This window comes from Aedes albopictus, chromosome 1 (genome assembly GCF_035046485.1).
Source record: "Aedes albopictus strain Foshan chromosome 1, AalbF5, whole genome shotgun sequence".
In the NCBI taxonomy this organism is placed as follows: Eukaryota; Metazoa; Arthropoda; class Insecta; order Diptera; family Culicidae; genus Aedes; species Aedes albopictus.
The window spans coordinates 33,965,229-33,982,058 of NC_085136.1; the positions used below are offsets into that span (position 1 = coordinate 33,965,229).

The 16,830-nt window shown below is 35.9% G+C and overlaps 1 protein-coding gene across 2 annotated transcripts in view; it reads left to right on the plus strand.

The window, feature by feature from the left end:
• The window catches only part of LOC109412976 (octopamine receptor Oamb-like), an 841,374-nt gene that overhangs the window by 456,753 nt on the left and 367,791 nt on the right, over positions 1-16,830 (plus strand). The window lies entirely within an intron of this gene.

A 16,830-nucleotide genomic window follows, 5' to 3' on the forward strand; every position in this document is an offset into this window, starting at 1 on the left:
ACACGACAAAAACTAATTATTTTGCCTGTAATACAAGAAAAATAAATAAAAATTAATCATTTAGGAGCTCACAGTAATTTTTACTGCATTGCGTTATTTCCAGCAACATTTTACAAAATTTTTGAGCATGATTTATTTATTTATTTACATAAATTAGCGACACACAGAATATTTTATTCATGATTTTGAATTCATATTGTTTACTATCAGATGGTCAGACAATTTCTGATAGTTACTTTAAAATAACCTGTTTGAAGCTTTTTTGGGGCAATATTCAAGTTAAGTAGCGCTAGAAATAGGAAGAAGGAAATATTAAACAGTTCAAGATGTGCATCAAAACACAGTAGATTTTTTTGTTATTTTTTCATGTATTTATATTTATATTTGTTGTTTGACTTTTCAACTACGGAATCAGTATCGGAAAACATCAGGAGAAATTTTGATTCGTCCGATAGCAGATTGGCAGCTTTTTCGGTAATCCACGAGTTTGAGTTACAACTGGGAAGCAATAGAAATATATCAGATATAAATCAATAAAATACAGGGGGTGCCGAGAAATAACGCGATAGTTTTTTTTTAAATTTCAAACATTATTTTTAATCTCCTGACGTTAACCAATTACATGTTACGTCCCATCGTCTGCATCATGAGTTAATTGAAGTAATTTTCATGTTTTTAACAGTACTTTTCACAAAAATCGGGTTGAAAATAAAATTTTACATCAAATTGATCTCTTGATATAAAAGATTAACTTTATTTTCACCAGGAAATCGTCAAAATATGTATTGAAAAATGTAAAATTACAACTACCTTTATAAGAACTGCGAAGGTATTTATCAAAACGCATTTGATATTCTAACCACCGTAGCCATTCAGTTTTATGACTATCGAGTAGGTTGTCATTGATTTGGGCATAGATATGTTGTCATTATTTTGAAGAAATTCAATACTTTTATTTAGAACTAGCATTAGTTATAACTCTCGGGAACAATATTTTGTTCTTATGTTTTAATTTTTAGTGATAAAAACTCACTGGTTTTTGCAAAAACGTTGTAAAATATTGCCGGAAGAAACACAGTGCAGTAAAATTACTGTGGGCTTCTTAATTATTATTTTTTAATTTATTTTGCTTGTATTACAGGCAAAATAATTAGTTTTTGTCATGTATTTAAACCACCTTTCCCACTATTGCCCACGAGGGTTTCCACCCCCAAAAGATAGTAAAAAGTCTAATCTTTCAACTACCGACTGAGCCATCTGCGCCATTTTGCGCCGGAAATAGTTACTTAAGGTGAAAGTACACCTTAAAATATGATAAATTTGCCTATAACTTTTTTGTTTTAAGATATAATGACTTGACATCTTCGGAAGAAATGTGTAATTTGACGTCCTGAACAAGTTTGTAGAAGGTCACAAAACTGTAGGATTTTATCTGTTAAAGCTACACTGAAAAAACTAGTTTTAGGGGTACTTCGCACAAAACGCTCCATATCTCGAAAACCGTAAGAGATGGAGCTTTGACATGTTCTACGATTTTTGTTCTCTTATTATGGGCTACAACTTTGCCGAAGACGTCAAACCTCTAAAAAAATATTTCGAGAAAATAAATTTTTTATCTCACTTCTAGGGGGATTAATCATTTATTACATTGTATCAAAAGACGCCTTTTAACATGCAGAAAAACTTTATAGAACACGCCAACCTCTAGAACCAACCTAAAAAAAGTTATTTAATTTTGTTCGTAAAATCATCTATTTCGAACACTGTGCTCTGTAAGTTTAGTAATTAACAAAGAAAAATGTATTCAAGCGAAAGAACATTCACTCATAGCAAAACAAAATGTAAACAAACATGTTTCATGGCAGTATTTTTCCAACTGCAACAGGGTATTAGAACTGTAAGCTCATGATCATTGAAGAGTAAAGAATCGTAGCACACTTAGCAGTAAAATTACTTCCACTAAACCATAGAAACAAGACGAGTGTAAATTCTAGTTGTTGAGTAATGACGTAAATAGTTGCAAAACAAAAAACAAATCCAGATGATGATAAATGTCATATAATAAGTATAGAGCAGTAAGCCGAAATCAGTATCAAACAAGCTGACGCCAATCGAATCGCTAGAAGGGTTGCCAGCATTTAGTATTAGATGGACTAAGTAGCACAAACCTAAAATAATAGGAGAGAAAAGATTTTGACAACACACTTGACAGTTAGTTCGAAGCGCAATGAACTCTCACATACACACATGAAAGCAAAATTTGATAATCCAGTAAAACAGATGCGTTTCAAGTGATCGACCGCTCGGCGATCGACAGGTGTAGTATTGTAATTGACGTTTAAACACACGCTGACAGCATATCAGCAAACCATGGATAATCAGTAAGTTGCCATTATGACGTAGTTGAACACAAACAAACACAGTGAGATTGTTAAGGTAGTGTTACACGCGTGCGACCGGAGATGCAATAATCGCGGCAGTTTGTATGGCGAAAAAAAAATAACGCGCAAATGAAAATCAACACAGAAAACCAAAATACATGTATGAAAAGTGCCATTTTATACACACTTCGTCACAGAGTAGCAGAGCATTATGGACAAAAGCAACACACATACACACGCAAACACACAATTTAGCAAGTAGATGTACAACTCAAACTCAGAGCAAAACCGATTTTTCGAATCCCATGTTTGTTCCCCCAACCCTTCTGATGACGGTGTCAAAGTAACAGGAGAAAAATAAATCAATCGCATCTCAATTTAATCACTTCGCGAGCTAGACGCGAGACAGACGAAGAGAAACGAGAGGAAGTGCGTCGTATTTCCTCCAGCCAGATGTGCGTACTTAACAGCTGATAAAAACTAAAATGGTGTATTCTAATTAGTGAAAAACATAAAAAAGAAAATCATCAAAGCAAACTATAAGTGTACTCAATCTTAGCTCTAAGTAGGCGCCCCCTGTTGGTACACTGACGGGAAAGAGGCACACGTACATATGATTTCATCTGTCTAATTGCTATGTATATTTTCATACATTTTGCGTTACATTCCGAACAAGAAAAAAAAAGAAAAGCCAATCGAAACGAAATCAAGAAGTTTTATTTTTGTTTAACTTACGAGCAGCACAAAGCAGAGAACTCTGTAAAAAGGAGAGCAACAAACCCAATCAAGTAAGTTTGTCACACAAAAGAAGAACAAGGAAGACAAAATAAATGAGTTTGTTAAATTGTTGATTTTACAGTACTACTAGTTGTTGGGTTCTTACGGGGATTTGTGAGAAAATTTTCGTTGGATTTTTTTCGTTTGTTTGTGAATAGACCATTCCCGCCTTGAACAAGATCTTCATTTATCACTTATCAGCTAGTTCTGACATTGTTTCATTGTATTGTCTACCGGTTGGAATCAAAACAGACATTCAATCAAAAATTGCCATTTTCTTGGTCCACAAGTGTCGCAACTATTTCGCATCTAGTGCGCTGTGTTGCTGACAACAACGAGAAGGATGCGCACTACTTTTGACATGATTCAAAAACGTCGCGACTTGATTGTGCGGCGTCCGGATTGGTGGCGGCCCGACAATAGGTATGTGCGTAATGAATCATGTAAGAAATGCAATAATGACAACTCAGATACTCCTGCCTTAATATTTTTTAATCGGGTTTTTCTGACGACAAAGATCCAGTGATGCCACCTCTATTTGATACGAACTCTTCTAAACAATTACAATTTTTCAACCTTCATTTAGATGCAAATTTTTAAGCGTAAAGTACTTTTTGTAGATGAAAAGCAATCCATGAAAAAAATTGTCAGGATTTTGCTTTACGGCGTCGATGAAAATTTAGAAGAACTTTAACAGAAATCTATAATATTTAAATATTCTCGGATCCTGCAAACTGGCAACATGGCCCAATTAACAACACATAATGTGTTCGAAGCAAATAGAGACAAATCACCGACTGATCTCCATTTGACAGCAAATTGGTAGTTGAATACCTGATGCATATTATCTTAGGTGCAGGGTGCACTATTTTCTTCAAAGCTTGCTCACAATATGCTGAAAACATTGCTTCAAAGTTACATACGGCTGCAAATTTGCCGATGTCTAAGCCATGATAAATATAAATAACATGTGAAGTCGGTGTCTACCGCAGAGTTGTTCATGCGGATGTGAATCTTCTGCTCAAATGATCTCTATAGAGATATAGAGAACTATGATTAGAACTTTTTTCACTAGATATGCCAAGGTATAATTGATTTGGATTTGAGAATATCTCATCCCAACACAAATATATATATTGTTTTTGGTGTTTCTCAAGTTTCTTCCGGAATTCCCAAAGGCATGCCTTTCGTAAATTGTTTCTTAAGGAATTTCTTTAATATTTTTTCTTTCCTCCTTTCACGGAATTCCTTTCCTTCCTGTCAAGTATTCTGTCGGGATTCTTTCCGGGGTCCCTTCCGTGGTTCCTCCTGTATTCCGTCTTGTTTTGCAACATATATTCCACATTAGATTAGATTCGTCCCAGGATTCTTTCACTAATTTTTCCCAAATTTCCAAAAGGGATTTTTCCTAGGATTCCTTCCGGGATTATAAAAGCGATTCCTTAACATTTTTCAAGGATACTTGCAGAGATTTCTTCCGGGATTCGTTTAGGAAACTCTCCGGAGATTCCTTCAAGGGTTCCTCCCGAAATTCTTCCAGGGATACCTGCTCGGCCTCATCGCAGAATGTTTTAGAAGAATCTTCCAGGATTTTTCCAATGAATGATTTCTTCCAGAATTTCTTCAGGGATGTCTAGAGAAAATCCTCTCAATATGTTTTCAGAAATTCCTTTAGAGTTTTATTTTCAGTGTTTCCTCCTGGGGTTCCTCGAAGGATTTTCTTTTTCGTGCAGGATTTCTCTCGGGACTTATGAAGGCCTGAATGTCGTCAATGATTCCTCCAGATATTCTCTGTGGATTTCTCTCTCATGGCGTTTTTTTTGTGAGAATGCTTAAGATACATGTTTTTTCATTTCTACTGGAATCACTTTCGGTATTCCACTCAGGATTTTTTTTAGTATTCCTTAAAGTAATGTTCTACCCGAGCAGAAGGGAATAACAACAGCATATAGAGTTGTGTTATTTGGGTAAAATAACTGAATAATAGAATCTATTATGTTTAAGCTATTAACATAATATATTGTGTTATGAACTTGTCTGTCATAAGCGGCAAAATAACAAATATCATAACAAAAATGTTCTTGGAAAACCATTTTAATAACTTGTTTTGTTAGTTTTGATAACAACTTAATAACAGTGAATTTGAAGAATATTTCAATAACAAATTTTGATATTAATTTGTTATTGATAGTAATCGGAAAACAAAATTTGTTATATCGAAGTGAATTATGGTACTTATTATATAAAATTATTCACTTCGTCTCACAAATTCCCCAATAACACGAATGATCGAAAAATATTATATTCAGTTTTCTATTCGTTCTAAGAGAATTAAAAAAAAATCTTCCAGAGATTTCTCCGAGAGTTCTTCCACGAATTATAGAGATTATAATACTGAATTGCATAAACGCTTTTTTCAATGCTTTTAAAGTCCATGTTATCAGGTTATATCACGGAAAGCTGTTTTACATCTTTCTCGGGACAATATTTGCCTGAAAAGTACTTCGTTTTAATGAATTTTGAAATGGTTCAAATTAAGATTACAATTTGACTAGTTCAAAGTTTGATTTCTTACCCTACTGTTGTGCTATTGTTGATAAGTTGATCAATAGTAAAACAATAACAAAACTTTTACTTCTACAAAACATGTTATTGAAACGTAACTGAGTGAATGTATATCAATACCTTGATTATAACAAAATGAGATTGTCCAACAAAATCTGTTATGGAAAAATTATGCCTTGATAATTAAATAATAACAAAACAAGATATAAAAACAGATTATGTGATTTCGTAGTTATTAATTTGATATTCTCCTCTGCTCGGGTAGGGATTTCTCCCGATCTTTCCAAAGGGATTTCTCCAAGGACTGAGATTCGAGGGATTTTTTCAGGAATTCCACCAGGTATTTCACTCTTCCTGGTAATCTTAATTGATAACACCCGAGATTCTCTTGAGGATAACAAAGGATATTTTTTTTTTTTTTTTGGATTCCTTTAGGCAATTCTCTTGCGATGCATCCAGGGGATTCTCCAGGGGTTTCTTTAGGGAAATCTACTAAAATTTCATCATTGATTTCATTTGATATTCCGTCATTTAATGCTGCTGAGATTCCTTTTGAAATGTCTTCTGAGATTTGTACCGAAGTTCCTTCCGCGATTCCTTGATGAATTCTTTTCTGGATTCCTTCAATGGCTTTTCATGGGTTTTCATTAGTGATAACTTAAGAGATTCCTCCCGAGACTCTCTCAGGGATTGTTTCTGTTTAATTTTTAGGGCTTTTACTTGAAATTCCTCTGTGGAATTCTCCTGGTATTCCTCCAACACTTTATTTCTGGTTTTCCTCAGGGACTTCTTTTGGAGTTCCTCCATTATTGATTCTTCTCAGGTTTCCTTTGAGAATTTCTCCCGAGATTTTATCAAGCATACCTTCAATAACCTATTGCGGAATTTCTGAAAATGTTCCCTTCAGGATTCTTTCAAGGATTATCAAGGATTTCTTTTAGGATCCCTTCCGAGGTTTCATCCTAAGGTTGTTTCAGAAATTCTTTTGGGATTTTTTTTTAATTTCATCTGAAGTTCCTTAAAGATTTTTTCCAGTATTTTCGTGAGGGATTCGTCCTACATTCTTTGACGAATTTCCTCTGATACCTCTCCTGGGATTCTCTCGGGAATTTCACTCAGGACTCCTTCAAGCATTCCAGCCAGGATTCCTCTGGATATTTTAAAAATCCTTGAGATTCGTTCAGGGATTTTTTAAAAGAGTTCTTAATACCCTGTTGTTTTTAGGAATTTTAACTGAGATTCCTTCATGCAATTCTCTTATGGTGCTTCCTGGGGTTTCTCTCGGGTTTTCTTTAAGGCGAAACTGGAAGCATTTCCTCATTTTTTTGGCTTTTGATTTTTCATTCAATAACGAAGCAATATTTTCAAAATCGGTTTTCATGCACATGTAGAGTATGGATCAAGGTTCTCCTGAATTTTTTTGGTGGTGAAAATGTTTTCCGTTTTTGCAGAAACCATTTTTTAGTGAAATTTTGTTTAAAAATGGTTTGCTAAGGAGGTAAGGTAAGGAGCTCTTCTAAAATGTTATCATGCATTCCACCCGGTATTAGGGTTTCATTAGGGTTTTCTCATCCCGAGATTCTTTCAGAGATTACTTCTGTTTTTTTTCATGGTTTTCACTTTCGGATTCCTCCGGAGAATTCTCCTGGGATTCCTCTTACTATTTCTTTTAGGAACTACTCTTGGAATTTCTTCTGGGTCTCTTTTTTAAATATCTATATTGATTCTTACCGCAATTTATTTTGGAGATTTCTTTCATAAAATTCTTTTGTGATATCTTCGGAATTCAATCCTAATTAAGAATTTCTGGTGAGATTCCTTTGGGATATCCCTAGAATTCTATCAGCGCTACCTACAAGATTTTTTTTAGAAATTAGTCCGTTGTATGCTTCAGGAAGTTTTAACATGAATTTTTAGGATTTTTTTTTTTCCAAAATTCTTCATGGAATTTTTCAGAAATTCCCTGCAGGATTTCTACCGGAATTCATTCAGCAATTGTTGTTGAAATTATTCCGTTTTCTAAATCTGCGCGCCAAACTAGGCTGAAATCCGAATTTCCATGAATTTTGGTGTAAAAAAACTTAACCATTTGATGTTTGAATGGGTGTTATTTGTTGAATCGCTCCTTTTGAGTTTCGTTCAAGGATTTTTTCAAGAATTTCACCAGAAACTCTACCCTTCCAGTTTTTCTCAGTTGATGATTTCCAGGGTACTTTTAGTGGTTTGTTATCGGACTTTTTTTCGGATTCCTTCAAGTTATTCTCCCGCGATTTGGCTAAGCGTTTCTCCTGGGCTTCCATTAAGAAATTCTTTCACCTGGAGTTTCATCATTGATTTCTGCCAATCGTCTTCTAGGAATGTTTTCTGCGATATCTTCCGAAATTCCTTCCGGGATTTCTCCAAGGATGTTTTCAATGATCCATTGGGGATTTCTCAAGATATTGCTCCTGAAATTCCTTTGACGATTTAATTGGAGATTGTGCTGGGATTCCTTCAACGATTTCTGCTGAGATTTTTTTCAAGAATTCCTCTTGGAGTTCCCTCTGGGGCTCTGAGGTTCCTTCACTGATTCCTCTCGCAATACCATTCGGGATTTCTCCAAAATTTTCTTCCAGGATTCCTGCCGGATTTCTTTCACGGATTATTCCGGCGGGGTTTCTTAAGGAATTTCTCCAGATTTCTATTAGGGATATCTTCCAGAATTCTGTCAGGAATTCGTCCCGGGAATTCTTCAAGGATATCTGTCTTATTTTTTTTCAGAAATTCCAATATGCTTCTAGGGATTTCACCCGGGATTCCAACCAGGATTTTATCTGGACTTTCTTCAGGGATTCCTCCAGGTTTTTCAAGAGATTCCTTCCGGGATTTCTCCCAAAATGTCTTCCGGGATTTCTTCAGCAATTTTTAACGGTTTTTTTTCAAAGATTCCTCTTTTCTGTTGAGCTCCCTTCCATAAGTGATTCGTCCTACGATTTTTCCCAGAATTCCTTCAAGATTTTTTTTATCGAGATTCTTTTAAGAAGTCCTTCTGGGGTTCCTGTTTTTATCGGCTTCCCCCGGGATTCTCCCAAAATTTCTCCAAGCTGTTTTTTTTTTCGGGATTATTTCAAAGATCATTACCGAGATTCTTCAAAGATGTCTTCTGGAATTCTTCTAGGGGTTACTGCCTGGATTCCTACATTGGTTCTTCGCTGGCTTCACTTCCGTCATTTCTTCAGAATTCTGTCAGAAATTCGTTCCGGAAATCCTTCAGGTATTCAGAAATTTTTTTTTCAAGAAATCCTCCAAGATTTTTTTCGGGATTTCTACCAAGATTTTTTCAGCGATTCTTACAAGGATTCTTACAGGAATTCCTGCCTAGATTCTAGGAATAAAAAAAAAATATTTCCGGTCTTCTCCTAGAGATTCCTTCAGAGAATTCTCTCGGGATTTCTTCAGCAATTTCCTTTTTGGGTTTTTTTAAGGAATTTCTCCTGGAGTTCCTTTTGAAGTACCGTCCTTAATTGATTCCTCTTGGGATTCCTACTGAAATTCTTTTAGTCTTTTTTCGGGATTCTATCAAGGATCATTATCGAGTTTCTTTTAGGAAGACCTCTGGAATTCTTCTAGGGAACCCTCCCGGGATTCCTACATTGATTCTACCCGGGATTCCTCCAGGATTAAAAAAAATAATCGGGAATGCCTTTAAAATTCTTCCTAGGATTTCACCCGGGATTCTAAACAGGATTTTTTTGGGATTCCTTCAGAGATTCATCCAGAAATTCTTCCAAGGATTCCTCCAGCATTATTCCGAAATTCTTTCTGGGATTTTTTCCCAGGATTCCTTCAGGGAATTCTCCCGAGAATTCTTCAATAGTTTTTTTAAGGATTTTTTTTCGGGAATTGGGTTTTTAAATTTAGAAAAATGTATCGATTTTTCATTTTTATACGAAACAGTACCATTTTCTGAGTCATTATGATTTTTAGAACTTTATTTTGGTACCTTAAATCAATTTCAAAGAGATTTTTTGAAATCACCTTTTGACAGCTGGGCAACTGTTTGACAGCTCCGTCCAGTACAAACTGCGACGAGGGGTGATTCGACAAATCGTTCCCATACAAACTTCAAATTGATTTTTAAATAGGTTCCCGGGCTCCAAAATTCATGAAAATTTGGATTTCGGCTCAGTTTGACATGCAGAAATATCTCAATACCGTTAAAGAAGCCAATTCTTTCAAAATTCTGTCAGAAATTCGTCTCATGAATTTTTCATCGATATCTGCCGTGATTTTTCAAGAATTCCATCAAGTTTCTTCCTGGGATTTCACCAACCACAATCTGGGAGTATCTGGGATTCTTTCAGGTATTCATCCCGAGATTCTTCCGGATGTTTTTTTTTTCAGAGATTCCTTCCGGGACTTCTTCCAGAATTTTTCAGGGAATCCCCGGGATTTGTTTTTGAGGTTGTACTTCCATATTTCTCTAAGAGTTTCTCTGTAGTTCTCCGATGATTCCTCTTACGGAACTGCTTTTAGGGTTTTCTTACGCGCTTTTTTTAGGGGTTCTTTTGAAAAACTGGCAGGCATTAGCTGTGAAATTCCTTGTAAGGAATCAGAGGACTGCATCTGGAGCTACCTTTCAGAAATACTCTCGAGCATTTTTTTTTTGAGGAATTCCAGAAGGAACTTCGGTTGAGATCCCACGAAGAAATCTTGCAGAAACCCTTGGAAGAAATCTCGAAAAAATTTCTATTAGAAATACCGAGAGAACGAAAACGCCGAAAGAAATAACTGTGGAATAGGCTGTCTCAAAAAAAAAAAATCGATGTTCGAAAAGTGCTCAACTCTTCAAATGCATATTTGAAGCATTTTTGTAGAACATTTCGATTTTCTAAAAAAATGTTTAGAGGTTCCGCCAGAGAAATTGAAAAAAAATGATCCCTTTCTACAGTGATAGACATTCGTTTAGCCGAGAACAAAAAAAGTGACAGGAAACTCATAAAAAAGATTTTATGATAAAACTTTTTTATCGTAGTAATAGTATATCTAGTACAGTTTTATAAAAATGTGATACATTAAACTTACATATACACTGAAACAAAACCGAGGGTAAAAACCCTTCAAATTTCATTTTTGGCATAGACATTCGTTTAGCCGAGGTAAATGAAAGATTGGTTTTCAATAGATTTTTTGCAATTTCGTGAGTATATTTCGAGAATATACTCCAAGGCATTTAGTTTATGGTGTGTTAGCAAGATATTTGACCTTGAAAGTTTATTTATTTGTGAAATTCAGAGAAATATAAAAAAATGTCCCGATAAGGAGAAGCGACGATAAACAAATTAATTTAAGAAAACTGATTTCTGTAAACACTCAAACGTAAGCTAGATTAGCAGTTTTGAAAATATGGCGCAGAATTATTGTCAGAAATGTTCAAATTATTGCATAAAATGTCATGAAAAAAATAAGTATATTGGTTTTTGGTTGGTTAAACTTTGAAATGGGATTCATAAAAGCTAAAATAAATAGTTCTGCATTGAAATAAATACGTGCCCTAATGCCTGTGGAGTATACCTGTTTGATACTACCATTACTAAATGAGTTAGAAGACTGCAAAGTGAAAGAACTGCAAGAAGTGTCAGATTTTGTGTACCCTGTTTATTCAAAAGCAGATGCTCATACAAAAATACAAAATTTGATTAAATAATTGGCTTATTTCATTCAATCTGAAGAAATTTATTATAAATGAGTCTTAGTTGTGAACCACATTCATTTTTAACATGATTTATTTGAAAAGAATGTCTAAATTATGAAACAAGTAGTTCATGTTAGAAATTTGAATACTTTCGGTGCCATTTCTCGAAATATGAGCCGTCCAATGTATATTATTTCAGCCAGAATACAATCTAGAAGATATTGGGAGCTATTAGAAGACGTAATAGTAGTAAACGCTGTGATTTATGCAAGTGAAACCATCATATTTCATCAAAACAATACTTAAATACGTGATTTTTTGATGGTTTGTGTTATTTTTTTTTCTGTTAAAAACGTTGTTTTTCGCAAAATTTCAACCTGCCTTGGTCATGAAACTTTCATTAGATTCTTTTGAAACACTTCCGATAAAACTAACTACATCAAATCTCAATTGAGAAACATTTAAAATATTATGACATATTTATATGAGATGCATGCAAAATTAATATGGCAACACTTCCAAAAACGATCTACTTCATGTTTTACAAGTCGATCTATAATGCAGATCACCATACAAAATTACTTTGTTGGATATTTTTCGAAATTTGATAGTTTTTTATTATGGAATTCTAAAAATTGTACAATTCGGCTAAACGAATGTCTAGGCAAAAAATGACATTTGAAGGGTTTTTACCCTCGTTTTTGTTTCAGTGTATATGTAAGTGTGATGTATCACATTTTTATAAAACAGTACTAGATATACTATCACTACGATAAAAAAGTTTTATCATAAAATCTTTTGTATGAGTTTCCTGGCACTTTTTTGAATTTTTTTAGCCTCGGCTAAACGAATGTCTATCACTGTATTAAAATTCTCAAAAAAGTATTTTTTTAGCTATTTTATTTTTTTTTTCTTAGAGAAATGGCTCCTATGAATAGTACTATCAGATAAAACTTTCATGGTTGACAATAAAAAAATAGTACATGTGTTTTTTCAAGTAAATTTTGATGAAAAATGCTCAAAAAATAGACCTTTTACCAGCCCTGGCGGAACCTCTGAACGATTTTTTAGTAAATTGAACTGTGCTACAAAAAAGGCTCAAAAGTGTGTATCTTTCATTTAAGGGTTGAGCACCTTGACTTTTCAAACATCGTTTTTTGCCTTTCTCGTACACTAAGTGTACTGGAAAGGCTATATGTTCACTCCAAAAACGACTTTTTGATAGAAAGCTCGGAGGGTCGAATCACATATACCAATCGACTCAGCTCGACGAATTGAGGTGATGTCTGTGTGTGTGTATGTGTGTGTGTGTGTATGTGTGTATGTGTGTGCGTATGTGTGTGTGTGGACAAAAAAACTCACATCACTTTTTGGCAGTAAACCTCAACCGATTTTAATGATCGACGGTTCATTCGACGCGGAATCTGGTCCCATTGTTTCCTATTGAAAATGGTTCGGATCGGTCCAGCCGTTCCGGAGATATGGCCATTTAGGTGTTCCGGAACGGTACCCCAGGAAGGGCCCAGATATGAAAACGCTACAAACCCATCCATGCGACACATCAAACTATGGCATTTTCGATAACTTGATGAACAGTAAGCAGAAAAATAGTCTAGGCCATATCTGAACCGGTAGTGTCCCGGAACCGGTTCCGGGTGTCTAGCCGGAAGTGGCCAAACATAAAAGTGGACTAAACCCATGCATGCGACATATCAAACTGCGGCTTTTTCGATAACCTGATGAACAGTAAACAGGAAAACATTCTCAGACCATATTGGAACCGGTAGTGTTCCGGAACCGGTTGCAGATGTCCCGCCGGAGGTGGCCAAGAATAAAAGTTAAGCAAACCCATGCATGCGACATATCAAATAGTGACTTTTTTGATATCCTGATGAACAGTAAGAAGGAAAATATTCTCATACCATATCTGAACTGGTTGTGTTTCGGAACCGGTTCCAGGTGTCCGCCGGAAGCGGCCAAATATAAAATTAAATCAAAATAATGCATGCGACATATCAAACCGCGGCTTTTCAGATAATCTGTTGAACAATGAACAGGAAAGCATTTTAAAACCATATCGGAACCGGTAGTGCTCCGGAACCGGTTCCAGATGTCCCTTCGGAAGTGGCCAAGTATAAAAATTAACCAAACCCATGCATGCGACATATCAAATAGTGGCATTTTTGTTATTTTGATGAACAGAAGCAGGAAAATATTCTCAAAACATATCTGAACCGGTAGTGTCCGGAACCGGTTCTGGATGCCCCGCTTGACATGGAACTTTGGGAGATGGCTCAGCAGTCTTGGAGGAAATTGAAAACTAGTTGTTTCAATCTTTCCCGAACCCTTGAAAAAGATCCCAAACGGATCGAAACGTCGGGAAAGATTTAAACAACTGGTTTTCAATTTCCTCCAAGACTGCTAAGCCATCTCCCAAAGTTCTATATCAAAACAGTCGAAACCCGATAAGCAGAAAACCGCTTGACATGGCCAAATATAAAAGTGAACCTAACCCATGCATGCAACATATCAAATCGCGGATTTTTAGGAATCTCGATTTGTCAAAAAATAAAAAGTTTCCGGCCATATTTGGGACAACTGATAGTGCTCCGCTACCGATTGCCGGAATCCGGAACCAGTTTCGAGTGTCTCGCGAAATGCACAAATGAACCACACCCATGCATGCAGTATATCAATTCACGACTTTTTAGGAAAACTGACTAACAATTTGCATGAAACTAGTCTTTGACCACATCAGGGACAATCGGTAAGTGGTAAAATGTGAACCGAAAGCGGTAAAATGTGAAATTGAATCAAACCCATGCGTGTGGTACCATAAAACCACGCTAATTCGACAATGATTGTTGTCAAATCACCTAGGTAAAATTTTAATTCGATAAACTAACTATATTTTAGCTTTTGGTTAGATTGTAGGATTTGTTGATTGACCGGCCGCAGTTGCTACTCCAGCATCGCCAGATCAACTACACTCATACAAGGAACCTTGGGAGATAGCTGCTTGGGACTAACAGGCATCTTCAGTGTGTGAGCGTTGGTGGTCTTGTATTTTTAGGCCACAATGGCGCCTGCTGCGTCAGGTTGCAGGTCAATGGGGAAGGTGAGGGAAGTGATGATTGCAATCGCTTGCCCACATCAGGCCGTTGAATCCTCTGCGCCTGCACAAGGTCATGCGGATGTTGGTGTGTTGGTGGGAAATGTTTATTTTTGGCACATGGATCATGCATTTGTGCAAGGATGCCAGGCGTAAAGCGATAGCTGAAGATTACTGTGAAGCGGCACAGTCCGCTTGGTTGCATAACTTGTAGGCGTTATATGATAGATTGACACTGTGCTGTGATGAAAGTTGGAAGGAAGGGAAACGGCTTTTTTTCGATCCGTTTCTGGTTCTAGCGATCGCTACGAACATAAGAATATACATGAGATGTATATGTAGGAGAGAGAGAGTGAGAGAGACAGTAGATAGAGAGATACGAAGTAGGAGGAAAGGGACGAGCCAGAGATTGAACCCAGGACCTTCTGCATATGAATCAGAAGCGGTAGCCACAAGACCACCAAACTCGTCAATTTGACGTAATTCTAACATTATGCTGGAATAACGTCAAATAAACTTCTATACAATTAAAACTTGCGCTGTCGTAACTTTTATATAACATATGTGTTGCTTGAGTTACTACCTATCATTCTTGTTTTCAACGGTCAATAAAATATAGCCTAAAATGCGCAGAAAAAACTTTGTCGAAGACCGCAAAGTGATCTGTGATTGTGTAAAAAGTTATATCTTAGCTTGTTAGTATCGTCTTGATATTGATCAGCCTCCAGTGTTGGTAAAGGTGCTCAAGCAGTCAACTGAGAAGTCTGATATTACTCAGCTCGCTTATACGTTAAACATAACGCCGGACTATGTGCCATCAATAAGTTTTAAGTCAATTCAATGAAGGCTTTGGTAAAATGCTAGCTTTTCTTAAAAAAATATCAGGATTCAGGAACACTTTGACTTACGTCGACGGAAAGATCGTGAGAACATATTCGACGAGAAAGGCACTATCACCACTAGGTGGATTAATTTGGGTTTTTTCTGGACAGCCTACTGTGGAAGCCTCGTATGCGGAACACCAGAGGAAATCCCGGCAGGGCATTGGGAGAAACTTGCTGGGAAAACTACTGCAGAAAATTTTAGAGAAAATTTCGGCAAAAACTCCAGCAAACATCTGGAAAGGAGAAAATCTGAAAAAAATGTGGTGAACTGGTTTTATATGTTAACTGTAAAAAATATTAAAATCAGTTTGCGTTGCTGATAATTTTCTCAGAGTTTTATCTCATTTTGCACGATTAGAGAGTTTTAAGAAATTGATAACTCTTGGCAGTTCAATTTCTCAAAGTATGATAAGTTTATTTTAATATCATGAATATAAAACCCCAAATATGGCTGCATATTGAAGTCCTTTATGCAGAAATAAAAACCCGTAAATATGCCATTTACAACATTTTGTAATGTAATGTTTTTAAAATTAATTGGAAAAGCTTCCAAGTTTTACTGAAAATGCAATAACTTTTTCCAAACTTATTTAATAATACTGAAAGTTCCAGAAAGTAGCCTATATTCTAAAGTTAACTCCTGATTTGATTTACGTATCCATAAGTACGGTTGTGGAAAAAAAGTAATTTGAAATTCATTCTGGAGTTAATTTAGAGGTATCTCTCGGAATTCCTTCTGAGATTCCTCAAGGGATACCTTCAGTATTTCCAGAATTCCTTTTCAGATTCTACTGGAATTTTCGAAAATAAAAATTCATAGATTCTTTCCGGGATTCCTCCTCTAATTCCTAAAGAACAGTTATCCGTGATATACAACAGAAACCATTGTAAATTTCTCCTAGAGGTTTTTACCGAGATTTCTAGCAAATTTTTTTCTGGAATCTTTGCCAGAGTTGTTCGCGAGTTTTCTTCTGAGGTTTCTTCTGGGCTTTCTTCTGAATGTTTTTATCAGATTTTTCACAAAGTGCTCCTCGGGATTTCCAGCAGATTTTCTCCTGAAATTTTTGCCACGAATTCTTCCGTATTTTTTTCTCGAGATGCTGGAGTTCTTCCTGCGATTTCTCTTGAAGCTTTTACAGAATTTTTCCGAGATATCTTCAAAATAGTTTTCCCCAATTTTTTTCCCAGGATTTCTGTAGGGTGGTGTAAACGAAAGTTCACATGACTAGCTTCCTTTCCCTCGCAAGTATCTATGACTTGATTGATCTGGTTGACAGTGCTGTGCTCGATGTGTATACGCATGGCTCCCGCCATACAATATGGAGCTGGGCGCTTTTTTTTTATTATTGTACGGAATTGGGCCGAAGCACCGAAGGGTCTCAGATTTTCATGAAAATTTTTCCACAGGCTGGGCTCATGAAAATATAAACAAAAAAA